We start from the raw sequence: 21,284 nt of genomic DNA on the forward strand, positions 1-21,284 counted from the left end.
TCTTAAGTTAACTTCTTAGAAAAGTGAGTGTATATTCTGGGCATAAAAGGGTATCATTCCTTTCCTCCCTTGTAGTCACAGTTTTTTTTTGTTTTTTTTTTTTTTTTAAACCTGAAGTTAAAAGGAATTAAAAATGGACAAGAGTTTAATGTATAGAAAAATGCCATTTTTGTGAGTTAATTAAAACGTTTACTGATGCTTTGATATCTTAAAATTATATTTAACCTCACTAAATATACCCCCAAATGAGTATAAAAATATTATGTAAAAACTAACTATTCTTTTTGGTGACATGACATAGTATAGAAAAGAAAAAATTCTGAAATGTCTCTTCAAAATGTAATAGTTGCACATTGATATTTATTTTCTGATTTTATAAGAATATCTATTTCTTATATTATGTAACTTTTTATTAATGAGGAAAACAGTGCAAGAGAAAAACACCACATGACTCATTAACTTTATTTTTTATTCCATGCTAGCTGCTGTGCTGCTTAAATAATGGCTTCAGAAGATAAATAACATTTTATATTATTTGGGGGATTATGCTGGACTCAATTATAGTCTCCAGTGCAATATGTTTGTGTTTTTATTATTTCTCAAAAAACAACAACAAAAAAGTCAACACAAATTGTTCTGGTTGCCTAAGACAACTACGGGAAACATTTGTATTCTTACATATCCTAATGCTGATCTTTTCTAACTCATATTAACCTTCTCTGTAAGGATCACAAATCTTCAGATAATCTCCTATATCTTAGTAATTTATTTTCTGTCAAACATATAAAACAAATCTTGGTAAAACATTCCATTAAGAAGGGAGAAGGGTTGGAGGAAATTTTTCCATTGTGGTATGCACTGCATTTTCTGTAGTTCCTGATGAAACACAGATGTTTCAAAGTGCCCACAAGGATGGTTAGTCAAGATCAGATTGATCCCTGGTTAATCTCTGAGACCTTGTGCTTCCATTTTTTCTATCAAAATATATTGCTTTCTTTTGCTGAATGAACTCAACTGAATTTGCAACTGAAAAAGTTGAATTAAACACACCCAAAGTGGAAATTGAGCATATTAGAATTTCTATAATGGTTTATTATGCATTTCTTTCCAAAATGTTCCAATCATAATTCCATTTGGGAATCAAAGTCTCTCTTGACTATAAACAGTGCCAATATTTACATGTGAACCATAAGTCCAGCTCTCTTGGCTATTTTTCAGTATTCTACAGTGACAAATACATGGATTGAGAAGGAAATTAGGCAGGTGGTAGCTCCTTCTACATACACATATAGGAGAACCACTGAGAAGGTAATTTTCTATCTAGTTTTGAATTTTTGACTTTGAAAAATTAATGAAGAATAGAAATACTACCTTAAAAAATATAAAATAAACAACCTAAAGACAGTTAAGACAACTTCTAAAGAAGCCATTACATTCTTCAATGTGAGTGAAATATTTTTCCATCTTGTTGTGTTGTCCAACAACACTGAACAATTACCACCATACTTTTATCAGAAGTTAAAACCAAATTGGGATTAACTTAGTCATTAATATATTTTGTGGTCAACAAGTTGCATTTCAGAATATGTAGCCCTTATTTTAGTGTCTTTATGACCCAGATCATTTTTCTTAACTACTATTGAAAAAAACCTGCTTTTATTCAGACAAGAATTTTTAAACTTTACATGATTCTGAATTCAGAGTTAATACTTTGGTAAATATAATTTAAAATAATATGGTTAACTTAAATTTATAGAACAAATTTTTGTCCTTTAGAAATAAAATATAATACCCTTCATTATCTGTTAAAAATACTGAATTTCCAAAATATTTGTTTTTCAGTTTTACATATTTGTACTTCTAATTTTCTTCCATGCTGAGGCATCTGTTCATGATTTCTAACTTACATTCAAAAATTTTTGAGTTAATGTTTGGATTTGATATTCAAATTCTTTATATGCTGAGTGACTTCTAGAGACCTACTTAATAAGATTTTTTGGATTCACCAATTTAATTCAAAACATTTTTTTTTCCACTTGGGAAAATATTCAACTTTTTTTACTTACACCCATTAAACAAAATCTGTGTTGCTACTTTTGTTTGCCTTGTTTTTATACTTGGACCTCCAAAGATATTAATGGTTGAGACTACAGTTGCAAGCTTTCTGAACATTTTTTTTTTTTAAATGCAACTTTAATTCCAGAGCACAGAAGGAAAGCTTTACACATCCAAGAGGGAGCTTTTCTTTGTTCTAGGAAAGGATAATCAAATTTTGAGAGGAACTTATCCTTTGGGAGAGAGAGGAAGCTGGATTCCCCAGGACGGAAATTTGTGGCTGTCTTTAATGTAGCAGAATTATTACTCATTAAGGTAAAAGTCAGGCTGTGATTTGGACTGTATATATTTTCTGTGAATTCACTTAAAAGTGCTTTTCTTCAATATGTGTTTCCTGTAAACTAAAAGTCTACAGATAATATATGTGCCCATCTTTATCTATGCCTAAAGAAAATGACAAAGATAAATATCACTATGTGCTAAAAATAAGCTTATAGTAGTACAGAGGTCAGTCCTGAGTCATATGGTACATAAAACAGACTGAATTTTGAATCATGACATCTACACAAAATGCAATACTGCTGAATTTTCATATTAAGGGGTTTTGGCTGGAGGAATTCAGACACACACACAGTATGGCCCCAAAAATCTTGCCAAGAAAAGTGGAGTTTAAAATGTTGGGGAACTGATCCAAGAATAGGCCTCAAACATGTTGCATTCATTACTCGCAGCTGTGTACATGAGAAGTGACTTTTTATCCCACCTACCAAAACCCTATCCGTGCTGTCACTTTTTTTTTTTTTTTTTTTGCCAACTTGCTGATCTTTCTGTTCCCACAAAAGGAAAATGTGATTGACAGATGATTATTCAAAACACTTTGGCAATTAAACAAAACATACGTGTTAATGTATTTGCTATAAATATAACATTTTTAAAGAGCCATTCCTTATAAACTTAGTTTTATGAGTTAATATTAGTTAAACAAAGACATGGAGAAAAACCAACTTGAATTCAGAGAGTGGTGGATACTGCATTAGGTGCTTTTGGAAAGTAAGGATCTAGAGGTATCCAGGTTACTTAGGTGAGAAGGAATTATTATGAAGACATTTGACAAAGACAGGAAAAAAACAGAAACCCATTTCAGTAGACTTGGAAGAAAAGTATGGGAATCACCACAGGTCAGCAGTTGTTCAGTCAAGCTCAAGGAATTTATGAGCATTAAGAGAGACCATAGGTACCTAGTTAGCACCACCTGGCCAGGTCGTACATTTTTTGTTTCTTTGCTTTTCCCACTACTGCTATTGATGATCTTCTGTTTTATCTCCATACAGAAAGTTTCCTAGGGCCTGGGGTAGAGCATGTGTTTAGTTGCCCAAGACCCTGGGTTCAATCCCCATCACCAAAAATCAAACCAAATCAAATAAAGAGCTTCCCAAAGATAAAATCAGATCAACCTGATTAGTCTTCATCCAGTATATAGTGTGCCCTTGTTGAGCAGAGCTAGGATACCAACCATTTATGGGTCTGGCTCTGCTAATAATTAGCTTTAGGTCATCTACCAATTCCATCAATCAATTGGGGCCAGTTACAGGAATGGTGCCAGGAAACCAAGCAGAGAATCCAAAAAGGGGGCCTTTGGAAGACTTTGTTTAGTTTGTGATCTCCTATGTCTTAACCATAAATTCATGTACTAAAATAATAAAATACATATTTGTAAAAATGTATTATGTATTTAAAATACTTTATTTTGCTAAGATTTCCTAGCATTGTATTTAAATTTCTCCAAGAAGAAATAAATAATACCAAACAATTTAAAAGGAGAATAATTTGTACTATTGGTATTTTTGCTACCTTTGGTAATTAATTCTTACTAAGGGAATTATGTTGATACAAGTGTGTTTTGGGTTGGATATGTGGTATCCCCCAAAATCTCACATATGAGACAATGCAAGAATGGTCAGAGGCAAAATGATTGGATTATAATATCTTTGACCTGATGAGTGGATTAATCCACTCATGGATTAACAGGGTGGTACCTTTAGGCAGGTATGGTGTGGCTGGAGGAAATAAATTACTGGGGGTGTGCCTTTGAGGTTTATACTTTGTCCATGGTGAACAGACCTCTTTCTCTCTCTCTCTCTCTCTCTCTCTCTCTCTGCTTTCTGTTGCTATGTCCTGAGCTACTTTCTCCCAGCATGCCTTTCTCCTGTTATGTTCTGCCTTACCTCAGGCTCAGAGCTGCAGAGTTGGCTGACCATGTACTGAACCTCTAAATCCACAAGCTAAAATAAACTTTTCCTTCTCTATGTTGTTCTTGGCAGGTCTTTTGGTCATAGTGATGAAAAGTTGACTAAAACAAAATGCTTCCTAAGCATAAAGGATAAATCCTGTTTTGCATGTGTGCAAATATGTGTGACATGCAAGAACAAGGTTTGATCTTTCCCAGTGCTAGAAAATATATGCTCTTATCTATTGTCCCAACAGATGTTTAGGCAACTTCTTTCCAAAGATTCTCATCAACTCCAGTATTTTTTTGGTCAAACTTATTTGTGAATTTTACAACTGTGAAATTCTAAAAACAGGAGAGTTACCTTTCTGTCTTCCAGATTCAGACTAATTCATGGTAGAAATAATAATGCTACCTATGTCCCTAAATCCTTCTCCTATTCCATAATATCATAGGACTGCTAAGTTGTATTTGGTATCGTTGGATATTAAAAACTGACTTTAGGGATTGGGGATATAGCTCAGTGAGGAAGAGCTTACCTGGCATGCATGAGGCCCTCTGCTCCATCCCTAGCACCACAAATAATAAAAATGAAAGTAAAATGTATTTGTATCTATCAAAATCGTTTAACTTTTATAACTTTTAAATCATGCATAATTGTGCCACATTTGATTATGAAACTTACATACATATAAATTACATAAGAAATTTCTTCAGTATTTAATATAGAATATGATAAAAAATGAAACTATTTCAGTAATGGTTATTATTTATATCACACCTATATTTTAAATTCCTTAGATCCAATATTAATCTTTTGCTTGTGTTTTTGTTTTTTTGTGATCCCACCCAGGGCCTTGTGTGGGATAGGCATGTTCTCTACCATTAAGCTATACCCCTGGCCCAAAATTTTTAATAATTTATTGCCACCATGCATGGTGGCACTTGCCTGTGGTTCTAGCTGTTCAAGAAGGGAAGGCAGGAAGGTCACTTGAACCAGGGATTTGAGACTAGCTTGGGCAAAACAGCAAGACCTTTTCTCAAAGAAGAAGGAGGAGGAGGAGAGAGAGGAGGAGGAGAAAGAAAAATGTATTGCCTAAAGTGATTAATTGAATTTAATAAGTCCATTAGGGCCAAGGAATAAAACCATTTTTGCCTTAACAAATTCAAATTCAAATTTTTAGTTTTGAAATTTGGAAAATCTCTGAGTCTTTATTACCATGGAACATTATGATTCATAAAAGATACAATTATATCTTGGTAATTCAAAATTTGCCACCAGTGCCATTCAGGGGCCTGCATGTACTCAGTGCCTGAACACACTAAGTGCTGTGAGAGGTCAAGTGAGGAAGAAGATGTGAACTCTGCCTCTGAGGTCCTATGGTATTTCAGCACTATCTTAGGTATGTTTCAGAAATTATCTTATTGAGTTTAACCCAATTTAAAACAATCCAGTGACATAGGAGCTATATATTTCTAGTTTATATACATACCTGAGGCTCAAAAATGTTATTTCCCCAATGTCACACACCTAGGAAGTGGGAGGGGCAGAATTTGAACTCAGGTCTGTCTGACCCCTGTGTCCCGGGTCTTTAGCTTTCATCATGCCTCAGTGCCGTGTTGCCATAGAGGTATATGATTTACTTATTTTTTTTGGTCTGGAGGGTAATTAATATCAGGTAGCTTGTGGAAGAAACATTTGGTTTATTTGAATTGACTAGTTAATGTGGAAAAGAATGTTATTAGGCCACTTCCTCTGCAGAAGGCAAAGTATATTTGAGGAGCAGTAGGTGGCTCATTTTATAAAGAAGGATTCAAGGGTAGCTTGAAGAAAGGTAGCTTTTGAAGATTAAAAAGGAAGTGCAGGGCCCGAATGTAAAACTGCTAACATGTCCTACCAAGGGGATTAAATTTGCTTTTGTGGGAACAAAGTAGAGATATGAGCAGGTTGTGTTTTTAAAAGATAACTTTCGTAACAGTGCAAAAGGGGTGCAGATGAGGCAGGAGAAAGGGGGAGAGCACATTTAGCATGCTGGGACAAAGATCCAGCTCCAAGATGATGAAGGCCGAAGCCTGGACAGTGGTTTTGTAGATAGAAAAGGAGGGGAGAGGCAAGGCCTATTTAAGTAATAGAAGAAACAGGAAAGGGACTGGGGTATAGCTTGGTGGTAAAGCACATGCTTAGCCTGCATGAGGCCCTGGATATAATCCCCAGCATAGGAGTGAGGTGAGGAAGGAACAGGACATGGTGATGGGTTTTATGTAAGAATTAAAAAAAAAAAAAAAAAAAAAAAAAAAACCTGAGATTTACAACTTAGTCAACTAGGTGGAAAGCCACATAAGTAGAGGTAATAAGGACAAGAGTGGAAAAACTTTGGGGTGAGGGTGGCACATAATATATTTGACTTTGGACGTGTTACATTAGAATTACTTGAAAGACAGTCACAGTCAACATGGGGAACCGTGTTGTAATATCATCAGGAAAGAAGAGCCCTGGGAATGGAGAAAGGAAGAGATTCATGTGGACTGATTTGTCAAAGAAGGCTTTAAGACGAGGGCATCAACTGCAAAGTAAAAAACAAAATACAAAAATTGAGTAAAAAGGTATGTAGGGAGGTTCAAATTTAAGATGTGTCTTATGTCTGCCACTTTGTTCGACATCTGTCTATGTACATTTTGATATATTTTTGTTAAATTTTCTCTAACATGTGAATGTCTTTATATTGGGTTGTAGTCAGGTTAATTTTTTTATATTAATTAATTCATTCACCCATTCAATTAGTATTAGACCAATTACATTTAATAATAGGAATTACTTTTAAGAGTATACACAGTGTGATAAATGCCATGATTGTTATGTCTTCCTAATATATTGGTTATGTGCAATAACCAAGCAGCATCTAATCATAAAGAGAGGAACGATTTCAGGACAGGAGGAGAAGATATTTAAACTGAGACATGAAGGACAAATAAGAGCAAGGGAGGATGCTATTTTAGACAAAGACAAGGAATATCTTGTGCAAAGTGCTAGGAACCATATCTAAAATAAAAACTGCAAGAAAGACTATATCACAAAGGACTTTTTTTGGTGGAGGCGGGGTGGCGCACAGGGGGTTAAACCAGGAGTATTCAACCTTGGATTAGATCCCCAGTCATTTTTATTTTTTATTTTGAAAAAGATCTTACAAAGTTGCCCAGGCTGCCCTTGAACTTCTGATCCTTCTGCCTCAACCTCCCAAGTCACTGGGATTACATGTGTGTGCCCAGCACAGAGGGTCTTGCATGCCTTGTAAGGAGTTTGAATGTTATCCTACTGTTAGAGGGGAGCCATCTAAATTTTTTCCATCAACATATTTATATGATAACATTAGGGTACTTGGGGGGTACTTTTCTAAATACAATGTAAAGAGTGTGGTAGAAGAAGACAAGAGTCAAGGCAAATATATCACATTCAAGTGAAAAACTATGATTGCATTAACAAAGGTGGTCACTATGGTGATAGAGTAAATATAATCCAGATCCTATAGATTGACTTGATGTAGAGGATGGGGAAGACAGTGCTGATAAAAAAAGAAGATATTCAAGAGTGACATCCAGATTTCTGTCTTGAGCATTTGGATAGATAGGAAGGTTTCATTCACTGGAATAGGGGATGCAGAAAGGGAGAAAGAAATGCAATTTTGTGGGAGATGATTTTTTTTTTCCCTTTGAACACATTGCATTTAAGGTGCCTATGGGGACAACCTGTTGAAGACATTATGTGATTGGATATGAGCTTGGCTGGGAAGTGAAATCATAGAATAACATAATTTGTGAGCTTGGCCTTAGGAGATAGCAGTGATTATGGAAGTCAGAAAGAGACAGACAGATAGACATATAGAGGAGGAAGCAGGAAAGGGCAGTTAGGCCAAGGGAGTAATGTGACATACAGAGTGAAAGAAAAAAAGGTGAGCATATTTGAGAAAAATCAAACTTCTAACTACGAGGATATGACTGGAATGGTCCCCTTAAATCATAGGCTGAGGAACTGGATTTGTTCACTAGCCAGTAGGAGCCAAAGAGAATTTGAGCTGGGAGAAGCATTTTTATGGAAGTCATTAGGAAGATTTAACTAGAATATGCATTGGAGTGGGAAAGCAGAGGCCACAAAGTAGGTTATCAATGTATCAAAGATAAACAATGACACTTAGAAGTAAGGTAGATTCAGAAGTGAAAAGTAAACATGGATAGAAGAGATGATTGTGAAAATAGTAGAGTCACAGTTACTTCTGAGCAAACATGGCAAACACTGGGACAGAAAATGAATATGAGAACAGCGATAACTTTGAAGAGCCTGGTGTAAGGAAATATGTAGCTTTCTTTACATGTCGAACTCTGTGACTGTATTTCATAGAATTATGAAATGGAGTATGAGTGAGAGTATATCAGCATATTTTATTATTAAGGGTTTTTTTTTCTTCTCCTCAAGTTTATCAAATTATAGCCCCCAAACAAGACTAGCTGACATTTTTCTTTTCCTTTACTCTATAAGAGAAAAAAGGACTTAGAAATCTCTTTGGAAAGAAACTAGAATGAGAGGACTCAGTTAGACTTTCCAAGGGTGATGGTCCTCCTCACTGGGCTGGACCACCATGGGCAGCTGAAAAATGGCCATAGTGGATGAACTGAGGGTTTGAGCTCATGGCCTTGGCTGTCTTCAACAGAAAATATGGACCATTTACATCAGGACTGTTAATGTTTCTGATATCTTTGAGGTCTACCTATTGACCAACAGGAGTCTGATGCAAAGTCAAACACATCAAGAAGGCTGGCTGCCATTTATGCTTAAGTGGCTCTCTGCTCTGGGGGTGAAGGAAGGTTTCACCATGGTCTTTGCTAGTGGTCTTCGCCAGTTCCGTGGTTTTATGGAAGTTATGGTTTCGTTCAAGACAGTCAATTCTCCCTGCCAGACTACTACAGAAAGCTATTTTCCTTCAATTGTATTGCTTCCGACAGTCTACAAATACAGTGTTTATTACATGACTTCTTCTGCCTTCAAGTGTTTAGGTGAATTCTTTTCTTCAGTGACTTAACTTGTGAATTGGTTGTTATCCTTTCCCCTTTTCAGTAAGAGTCTTTATTCTAAGAAAAACTGTTTTAATTCCCCATTAGAAGAGAGATAGGAGATCCCAGCTTGTGGACCCAATGTTTGGATGCTTTTTGAGATGGAGGCAATTAGAAACTGCTTGTAATATGGAGATTAGACATTCTGTCCCCAGCATGGGAACAGGGCTGGCATCAGCTGAACAGGCAACTTCCTCAGGCCAGATAAAGGCCCAGAAGGAGCAGCTGCCAGCCAGGAGGAGTGTAAGGAAATATGAAATTGATTTGAAATAGAATAGAAAAAAAGTCACGAGAATAAATATAAGAATTGTCAAATATTCCCTTTTTTAGTCATAAACATGTAGTTTCTGCCTCTGTAGATGGTGATGTTTAGTTATTCTCTCATGAGAGTAAAAAGGCAGTGAACTCAGTGCATATATATAAGAAGGACATGAAGTTGGTTTATTTCTCCATAATTGGAAGAAAATTGAATATGGATTTGTATTTTACCTTTTGGAAAGTCTTCTTGATCCTTTAGTAATAAAATTCAAAAAGCAGTGGAATATTCTAAACATCCTAAATTCAGACACAGGAAAAGTAGACTTTTTTTCCTTGCTAGATGTAATGATATTAATTAAATTTCATATTAACCAGAGGAGGCTGGGCAGTTTCATGTCTGACTGTGAAGGTCACGGGGATTCTAATTTTCTATTGACAGTGGTTCTTTTGCTTTAACAGATGCCTTTAGGCATATCTTCATGTCTCTCTCTACTTCTTTGCTTAAGGGAGTGGGGAGTCATGTTAACAATATTTAGGATCACTAATAAGTAGGGGAGGTGTTTCCCTTCTACAAATAGGCAGGCTTCCTGGTGCATAACCTTATGAATATGATATCCTGGGAGAACGTCGGGGAATAGGCAAGAGTGACAAAGAATACAGCTTTGTCTGTAGGGTTAAACTTGCCTCTACCTGTGAGAAGACTAGAGATAGAACAGCGAGTTCTCTGTAGGATCTGACATTTGGTACTGCTATGTGATCTCTTCTGGCAGGAAATTGGTGTTATGATGTAACTTTACTTATGGAGAGACTCCTATTTGTAGAACATCTTACTTTAGGTGGTTGAGAGGACATTCATTAGAAGAGACCCTGCACAACACAGTCATGCATAGCATAATGACATTTCAGTCAGGAGACTGCATTTATGACAGTGGTTCTGTAGGTTTGTGATGGAATTGCAAAACTCCCATTGCTAGTGATGATGCAGCCATTGTACCATCACAGTGTGATTGTATGATTTGATGATGCTGCTATAAACAAACCTACCAGGCTGCAAGTCATATTAAAGTACAACGAATTCAATTATATACAGTATGTAATTCTTAATAATAAACAACTATGTTACTAGTTAATAGATTTATTACTCTGTACTTTTGAGCATTATTTTAGAGTATACTCCTTTTATTTATCAAATAAATTTATTGTAAAACTGTATGCTGTGTTATACTGGCAATAGCCTCACATATCTCGTGTTTATAGCATGTCTTGATGCATCCAGGGACCATGTCAAGTGATTGACCTACACCATCTAGATTTGTGTATGATGTTCACATTATGATAGAATCACCCAGTGATGCATTTCTCAGAATGTATGTCTGTTGTTAAGTGACAAATGACTGAATGTAAACTTAGGAAGAATAAACACAGATGATATGGCTATGGTTACACCCCTGCCATCAACAATATGATAGCTCACACATGCTTTGTTACCCTCTGTTGCCTTGTAAAAAATCACCAGAGCTCTTCTCTTGAAGGAAAGAACCTCTCACCTCTCTATGCAAGAGATGTTAATATATGGAGTAGAATAAAGAAAAAAAATAGCTGCTTTCTAAATCATATCTGCATTAAGAAGTCTACATTTGGAAATGCCTATGTGGGTTTTTTAATTCATTCTTAAACAAAACCTTGATTTATAAATTTAAAATCAAGGGACAGGCAACAAAACAATTAGGGGGTGCAAAGCCAGTATAAAGGAAAATCCTTAAGAAAATGAGTGAATTTAAATGTACAGTATCTGAAAAACTGTTATTCTAGCATATTAAAGCAATTGGAAGTAACTGGGGATGTTGCTCAGTGGAAAAGCACTTGTCTAATATGTGTGAAGCCCTGGGTTCAGTCCCCAACACTGCAAAACGAAAAAGAAAAGAAACTGGAAGAAAGTCTTGCATGGTCACTTAAAGAATGCAAAGGTCCTGAGAGAGTTCCTTCTGCAGAGGGAAGGAAAAGTTGAGGTCCAGATGAAGCAAGACTTCCTAAGGTCATATAGCCCACAAGACCCCTGTCCAGAACCCAGGATTTCTAGAGAATTTGTAGAGAAGTAGAGAAATCTCTGAAGTGTGAACTCTGATGTTTCTTCACACGTTTCACTTCAATGTGCAAACTATTGAGGCTACTTTGTTTCCTTTATGTTCTTTTATTTTGCAGTGAGTCCCTTTTATCATCAGTTACAGTGATGCTTACTCAAATAATCTAAGATGCAGACAAAAAGATACCTGCTTATTTGAATTTTGGCAAAGTATTTTCCTGACACTGATCATGAGACTACATGTTTTTGTTAAAATTGCCATAAATAATCACCAAGCAATAACTGCCTTAGAATAATTTAGTTTTCTCATTAATCATTAAACTACTATTAATTGCAACCTAATCTAACTGCATTTTTCCAGTTAGACCTTTTCTTTCTAATCATCCTTCTGAAATCCTGCCAGAAAATCTTTGAACCTAAATTCATCCAAAATCCACTATAGAATATAGCCACCTAAAAGTGCAGTTACTCAACAAAGATTTGTACCTAACACTGAGAGACTTTCTCCTTATACTGACTGCATACATCATCTGAACTAAAGCTATCTTAGACTCTGTAGTGAAAGTGACATAGTGATATAGTGATCTAATGAGTAATATTATGAAATTAATTCGAAAATATTCTAACTCATTCTGCCTTCATCTTTAAAATTCATTTGAATGATCACATTGCACAAACCTTTTGTTGAAAATCTTGCAAAGGCCATTGGCCAAAAATAACACAGCTCTACATATTTTCACAGTGGTTTCCATTTCAAATTCCATCAAGAATTGTGAAACACCTGGATAATCTGGTGTCACAATCTTCCCCTTGACACTTGCCTTAGTGATCATGATTTTTGGTTTACTACGGCCTCGGGAGTTAGGTTCACTTTGCTTAGCATCAGTTAAATAGAGGCTCTTATTTTACCTTTCAATTTCTAGATCTTTTGGAAGACCTAATTCCTTCTGCAACAGTTCTAAGAGAAAGAGACAGTCCCAGAAGTCTACTGTCACTCAGAAGTTGAAGGCTCTCAAGACTAGATACCCAACTGGAGTTTTCCTTACCTGGCAGCCTCTGTCTCCACCTGTTCTTTACAGCTTCCTTCCTTCTCCCACTTTTTAGGGAACTCATTTTTGTATGATTTTCCATAAGCTGTTGAAGTTATCCCTAGCAAGACCCAAGCATACTTGGTTTCTACAAACTGATACAGACCCTAGGTAGAAATTCACCAAAAAGATCCAGTATATGTTTCCCTACAGAGCATTTTAAATAATGAAAATACAGTTTTCTTCCCAACTTTTACACTCATCTTGCCCTGAGAGAATTAAGGAAAGCATTTCATATGGAAGTACCTAAGGTGTTTCAGGCACATAATAGGCACTCAATATGTGTGAGTGGAATTCAAGTCTAGAAACTGACGAAAAAGAAAAAGACTGATTTGTACACTGGCTGTCTCCATTTCCTTACCATCCACAAGCTTTTCAACAACCATTAAATCTGACATTCACCCCATTACTCTGCTAGAAATTATCCTCCTTTAGGTCACAAATTGCTTCTTCCTGCCAGTTTCAAGAACTTTTCTTCAATCATCATAAGTATTAATTTGCAACATGGAGCTTTGTTAACCATCCTCCACCCCGTTCCCAGAGTCACTTCTTGAAGTCTCTCCTCCAGGACTTGTCAGGTTACACTGCTGATTTTCTCCCGGTTTCCTAGAGGTTGCCTTCTGTCTCCCTACTGGCTGAACCTCTTCAACATGGTTCTGGAATGTAAGCATCTCTCAATATTCCTGCTTGGCCCTTTGTTTTCTCAGTTCACTCATGGTCTCTAAGATCTCATCTAGGCTCATAGATATCACTGTTTTAGAACCTGGCTAGTAAATCTGCAGTACACCACTAAATCCCCTCTTTCCATCTTACAGTTCTTGCTGGCACGTTTAGATAGAGTTGTCTAATGAAATGCTCCCTTTACTCCACTTTCTCTCTCTAAGCCATTTGTCTTCTCCTGGAACTTCCTTCTTTCCCTGGGCCTAGATCTATAATTAGAACCTGGTTCTGAGAGATTGTGGTTCTCAGTAACCTCCATTCACCCTTTCCATGCAAAGGAAATTTAATTAGAATCATTAAGAAGATGAAAGAGATGAATAGAGGACACGGACACAAACCCAAATAAATACAATTTTCTCATACTAGACAAAGGGGCCAAAAATATGCAATGGAGAAAAGATAGCCTCTTCAACAAATGGTGCTGGGAGAATTGGAAATCCATATGCAACAGAATGAAACTAAACCCATATCTCTCACCATGCACGAAACTCAACTCAAAATGGATTAAGGACCTCGGAATCAGACCAGAGACCCTGCAGATTATAGAAGAAAAAGTAGGTCCAAATCTTCACCTTGTTGGTCTAGGACCAGACTTCCTTAACAGGACTCCCATAGCACAAGAAATAAAAGCTAGAATCAACCACTGGGATAGATTCAAACTAAAAAGCTTTCTCTCAGCAAAGGAAACTATCAGCAATGCGAAGAAAGAGCCTACAGAGTGGGAGAATATCTTTGCCAATCATACTTCAGATAGAGCACTAATCTCCAGAATCTATAAAGAACTCAAAAAACTCTACTCGAAGAATTCAAATAGTCCAGTCAACAAATGGGCTAAGGAAACGAATAGACACTTCACAGAAGATCTACAAGCAATCAACAAACATATGGAAAAATGTTCAACATCTCTAGTAATAAGAGAAATGCAAATCAAAACCACCCTAAGATTCCATCTCACCCCAATTAGAATGGCGATTATCAAGAATACGAGCAACAACAGGTGTTGGCGAGGATGTGGGGAGAAAGGTACACTCATACACTGCTGGTGGGGCTGCAAATTAGTGCAGCCACTCTGGAAAGCAGTGTGGAGATTCCTTATAAAACTTGGAATGGAACCACCATTTGACCCAGCTATCCCACTCCTTGGCCTATACCCAAAGGACTTAAAATCTGCATACTACAGAGATACAGCCACATCAATGTTCATAGCTGCTCAATTCACAATAGCCAGACTGTGGAACCAACCTAGATGCCCTTCAATTGATGAGTGGATAAAGAAACTGTGGTATATATATACAATGGAATATTACTCAGCCATAAAGAATGATAAAATTATGACATTTGCAGGCAAATGGACGAAATTGGAGAATATCATGCTAAGTGAGATAGGCCGATCTCAAAAAGCCAAAGGACGAATGATATCGCTGATAAGTGGAGGATGACACATAATGGGGGGGAGGGAAGGGTTAGAGTTAGGGTTAGGGAGGGGGGCAAGTATGGAGGAAGGAACTACTGTATAGAGGGTAAAGAGGGGTGGGAGGGGTGGGGGGAAGGGAAAAAATAACAGAATGAATCAAACAACATTGCTCTATGTAAATTTATGATTACACAAATGGTATGCCTTTACGCCATGTACAAACAGAGAAACAACATGTATCCCATTTGTTTACAATAAAAAAAAAAGAAAGAGATGAAAAATAGATATAAGGAAATAGCAAAATAATAATACAATTGAGTATAACATGACAATGCATATTTTAAGAAAAGATTTAAGAATAATCATCTTCAAGTATATGAAGGGCCCTTATTGAGAAAATAATGACCAGCTGCTCCTCATTTTACTGAAGACTGAGTGAGAGCATTTGGGGCTTTGGAGATTTAAGTTAGAGACCGTCAAAACAGAATCACCTTCAGAAAGCAATGCAAAACTTTGTCAAATATTACTTGGATTTGATATGACACTGCAGGTTTTTTTTTTTTTTTTTTTAATAAGTAAATGCATCTGTGTGGGGTATAATTTAGATGGGACTATTTGAGAGAGACCCTGGAAGGTATCACCAAACTAGATCATTTATTACATTTATGTCCAGTTTAATAGTTATGTGACTTTATAATGGAAAAGTATTATTACAGAATCTTAAATATACTAACCTTGAACTACCAGTGGTGGTTCATTAGGTCACAGCCTCTGTCTTTGAAAAGCTTGTGTTAGGTTTAGGGGTGTGTGTGCTAAGTGTATTCCTGTATCTGCAAGAGAGGTAGAGAGAAAATTTAAAAATAAGAAAAAGAAGAAGAAGAAGAAGGAGAAGGAGAAGAAGGAGAAGAAGAATTGTGTGATAAATACAAGTGATTGGAATGTGTTCAATGGCAAGAAGTTTCTTCAGTCTGGACTATTTGTTTCCACTGATCCATTGATCCACCCTTTCCAGAACCATTATTTATTTAGTGTCTGCTTTGTGCAAGATACTACGCTACCTGCTAGGGAATCATTTAAGAAATTGTCCCTACCCTTGAGTATTTATGGTCTGGAAGAAGTTACAAAGACATGTAGCAGAATATAGACTGTGAATGTTAGAATAAGATTTTTTGCAGAATTTAATGGTGGTACAAAAGAGGGGCCCTCAAACTGTTCTTGGTGCATCAGGGAAGGCCGAGAGGAAGAACTGACTACTAAGCCAAGTTGTGAACAGGCAGAAAATGTCCAGGTAAAAAGCAGAGGCTTCAAGCATACTTAAAACTAAAATGACATATAGAAATGTGCACCCACATAATTTATGTACACTAAACAAAAAGTCATTAAAACATATTCTATATAACTGTCATGAAAACATTTGAAATTAATACATTATTGATTACCCAGATTTATTTGTCAATAAAGAAATGTTAAACCCTTTGAAAAAATGATCTTAATATATGTAGATTCTTTGAAAATTTTCGATATTATAAATTTTAAAGGGTAAAGGTAGAAATCTGTGTGATTCCTGTGTTCTGCCTACTGCATAGAGGGTTTGACCTGTGCAGAGCTATTGCCACTACACATAACTACTCATTTGACAGCATCACTACATCCCTAGTCACCAATGGTTATCTAATTCTTGGTGTCTAAACAAACAAAAGAACTTATAGTAATGTATTTAATTCAAAGATATGTTGTCTAGCTTTTTTACTTTTAAATGAAAATGGTTTTTGAGAACTAACACTAGTATTTGGGGGATGGGTAAATGGGATTGTAGTTGGAAATGAATAGGCCAGATTGAAGATATTGTTCTGTAATTAAAACTATTCAATCATTTTTATTTATCACATCTACATTTTTTGAACTCAAACTATCAAAGAATACATACAAAATATCCCCCCAAAAGTATTCCTGCTTTCAAGACCTAAAAATAAGATGAACCCAATGGGTTGCCAAGCATGGACAAACACTGCCATCCCTGGGTAGGCCTGGGAATTAAGTTTGACTGCCAGCAGATGCTCTATCCCCCATGTGCCAGGGATGAGAAGCACACCCTCTCTCTTAGACACTCTTATATTTCCTCAGTGGTGGAGGTTTATGATGGAACTAGGCTTCTATACACTTGTTTGTACTACTGATTGCCTTCTAACATTGCCTTTGGACACCTGGTGGCTTGACTTGGGCCTTCAGCTCTTGCTATGTACTTAGCTCCTGGCATCCCTACCCCCAGCTAACTTGCTGACCATCTGGATTTCCCTTGAAACTCTGCCCTCCTGCCCCTGGCCTGTTCTCACCACCAGGTAGGAATGGTCTCCCCTGCTCATCTCCTTCCCTCCCGCTTGGACACTTGCCAGTACAGGGCTGAAGCTCACCAAGCCATTTGGATACAGTGCATTGCTTGATTGCCCCCTGCAAGGAGTCCAGACCTGTCACATACACCCAGATCCTACTTCCTCCTCTTTCCTGCCTGTCCAGGTTGTAGAGAACTCAGCAGGCTTCTGCCCAAGGTCATCTGAATTAGGACAAAAATAAGGACTAGTTCCTTTGGCACACGCCAGACATGATTAGATCTTAAAGGAAGAGTTTTAGATCTTCCTAATGTATCAGACTGAAGAAAGCTTTGTGTGTGTGTGTGTGTGTGTGTGTGTGTGTGTGTGTGAGAGAGAGAGAGAGAGAGAGAGAGAGAGAGAGAGAGAGAGAGAGAGAGAGAGAAGTTTTTTACCTTTAAAAAAGAAAAAGAAAACTTGCCTTTTAGAAATGATTTCAGATGTGGGTCATTTTTGATAGTTGTGAGATAAATATGTATATTGTGGGTGGAATTTCCTGTAGAATAAATTAAACAAAGAATCACCTACATATTATGCTAGCCTTTTAGATTTACTGTAGACATCTGTGAAAAATTTTGAATTGGCCATTCTTACAAGACTTTGTTTTCAAACCTTTATTCCTTTTCCAGTATAAATGATAATTGAAATTTATCAGAGAATAATCTTAGAAATATGATTTTAAATACAGTCTTATGTTAGATTATAACAGAGTCCATTTAAAGAAAGTTATGTGCTACTGACAAAATAACAGTTTGCAAAACAAAATAAAACCTAAAATTTATTCATGGCCTGTAACTGGAGTAATAGTAACATTATTATGTAACAATTTATGTCAGTGCACTGCAATTTTGGTAACTTAGTTTATTTGACATATTTATTTTAAAAATGAAAAACTTTTAAAATAAAGGTAAAATTCTTAACACAGTCCATTTAGATAAACTACAGTGGCAGACACATACTGGCCCATGACGATTTTTAAATCAGATGTTTAGGAATGTTTTTGATCATTTCATTCCTTTATTAGATTTCAGCTTGCAGAGGATGCTAACATTGGCATTATTTGTTACTTTACCTCTAGAGGTAACTTTAAAACACAAGAGAATTAAGATGCTGTGCATTTTTTACCCTTCTGAAATCTACAAATTATCAATTTCTAAAATTGAATATCTTGTTCTCAAATGGTTGATGTGCCTTATCCATAAAACTTTGATTTAGAAATTTTTTTAGTGAAATGGTTAAGTGTCAGACTTGGGGCCCATCAAACTTAGGACTGAGTTTAGTCCATGATGATCTATAACTATATGGGAACATTCTCAACCCTTTATGTTCTTGTTTCCTTCTCTGTAAAATGGAGTAATAATATTTGTTCATAGGAACTGAGAGAATTAAAAAAAAGAAAAAAAAAAAAAAAAGATGTGTGTTGACCCCAGGGTCTGGTTCAGTGATAGAACATTTGCCTGGTATGCATGAAGCCCTGAGTTTGACCCTCAGCATTTTGTGTGCATGTTGGGTTGCGGGGTAGGGGCAGGAAGGTAGGTGTTAAATGCTCAATATAATGTTAGCCATAATACAAAGTGCTCGGTGGTAGTTTTTATCATAGGCATATTTAATATAGCAATAAGTGATAGATTTTGATTTTTTTAGTATCTCTGACAATATGATTTTGGTGCTTAATAATTAGAAGGGAAGGTAATCATCTCAATTTCAATTACACTCTAATTTTTCTTCAAGGTTGTTGGCCTAAGAGAGAGAGGTCAGAAGCACTCTTAATATGAAACTAAGTTGGTTCCAGTTTGAAGTAAGAGTTCACTCTTGGACTTTTTTTTTTTTCTTTTTTAATACAATTTGCTTTGATTTGGTTTGGTTCATGCATTTTTAAAAATCTTCCTTGTGGTGTGCAGTCATTAGGCTTTTATGCCTAAAGAACTGAATTCAGTTATAAGTAAAATTCATTTAATATTGCAAGTATGATTCCATGTGGTTATTTATTCACAACATAAAATAGCCACATAATTCAACATATTTAATAGTGTCTGCTCATGGAACTATGGGGAATTCTGCAGATCTTAGACAAGAAGTGCTTAAGTTATGGAAGGCAGTATCTATTATGTTAATTATCCCTGACATCATCAATATGGCAAGCTATGGAAGAAGAAAATAGGAGTTGAATGTGTGCATTATGACTGTACATCTCTGTGGAACTCTGGTGGACTCCTGTGTTTAAAATACAGCAGTGATTTAATGCACAGATAGGTGTGGTCACAAAACCTGTTTTCCTGGAAGACATATGTGGAAACCATCCTTCATATTTCAGCAATAGAAATAGTTTAAAACCACATCTCTTCCTCTGCCTCTTTCCCATGGGCTGCTGCTGCTACTGCTCAGCTAAACTCAAAGTAAATCCTTGATAATTCTCAAGAGATGTTGTCTCTGTCCAATTTGAAAAGAGTTTTGTATTCAGAAAAGGTAAAATTAGGCATACGTGTACAATATTCCAACATAGTCCATTATAAAAATTTGCTTAACCTGGACCTGATATTTATAGATGGGCATCGCTTAATTAGCATTTTAAATTGGAACTTTAATAAATGCTATCAATCAGTGACCAATTTACATAGCATTTATCTGGGGAAATGAGCATGCCAAGTATCAGTCTTCTTAAGATTCATCTTGACCCAAACTGTGATTTATCTAAGATCTTAGAACCTTTAGTTCTTCTATTACAGTGTTCATCTTTCTGTGTTCCAATGTTCTAGTCCAGATCTGAAAATGTGTAGTCATCAAAAATCAAGGGGTACATTTCTGGAGTGCAGACCAGCTCCCACATCCTGGCAAATTTTAACTGTTCAATGTTCTGCCTATTTCATTCTTCTAAGATTCGAATTGGATAGCTTCTTCATCCTGTAAGTAATTATATAGAGTTTATTTGCAATTAGTTTAGGCAAATACCCCCAGAAGAGTCACATGCACTACAATGATCTTTGAAATGATCCTTTTCAAAATATTATGACTTTGGAAGTTATTTGTTTAAAAGCTAGAAATTTTTTGGTGTCCCACAAAATATCTATTGTTCTATTTTTTGACCCAATTTTACTGGAGAGAAAGCATTTAAAAACCTGGAAATAACTTTGAAATTTAGACTGTGTCAAAGGACTGTCTCAATTTTAGATAATTGCTGTGCATTTAAATAATTTCTATGACATTGAATAATATCCTAATTGAAGGATATGTTGATCATTGAGAGAAATACATAGGGCGGCTGTGATAATCATGTTATATAATAGATGTGTTTGGTGAGTCATGTTTCTACAAGAACCAGAGTTAAAGAACAATAAGGTGTAGACTTTGCTTAAACACAGAGTACCTTCAGATACTTCCATGTATGATAATGAATGTGTTGGATGGTCATGGAAATTGAAAAGGCAGAGTTCCCTCGAAAAGGTGAAGGAGCTATTCACATTCTTCTAACATTAGATATAAAAAGTGACAAAAGTCAAGGCAGAGGTAATATGCTAAAAAAAATTACTTTTCTTGTTGAATTCTAGGAATGCGGAAAAAATTTAGCCTTTACTGGAAGAGGGATGCTATTTGTAATCTAATGATAAATGGAGAACACAGATCCTTTGTCAAGTATTGGGGATGGACTGGTTTAAGTCTATATTTAGAAAGAGTTAAAATGCGAAACAGAGCTCATATGGATATGTTGATTATAGTATTGTGACAAACATATTTTTGATTTATTTATTGATAAAAGTACTTGAGTTTTTAGGCATTGGAAGAAAACACAGGTAACTCAAATTTCATAAACATTCATTCATTCCTCAGTTTAAAGGAGGAAGAGGCTAAAGGGAGTAGGTAGAATGTTGCAGAAGAAAGAGAAATCCAAGGGGGACACTGGACTGGAGGCAGTGCAAAAGTAATGATAAAAGTGTATCTGAAGGAGGGAAAGGACAATTTTTTAAAGAATAAG

The 21,284-nt window shown here is 36.0% G+C and overlaps 1 protein-coding gene across 10 annotated transcripts in view; it reads left to right on the top strand.

Moving 5' to 3' along the window:
- TENM3 (teneurin transmembrane protein 3) overlaps window positions 1-21,284 on the top strand; it is a 1,088,270-nt gene that overhangs the window by 736,530 nt on the left and 330,456 nt on the right. The window lies entirely within an intron of this gene.

The sequence above is a fragment of the Sciurus vulgaris genome (genome assembly GCF_902686455.1).
Source record: "Sciurus vulgaris genome assembly, chromosome: 5".
In the NCBI taxonomy this organism is placed as follows: domain Eukaryota; kingdom Metazoa; phylum Chordata; class Mammalia; order Rodentia; family Sciuridae; genus Sciurus; species Sciurus vulgaris.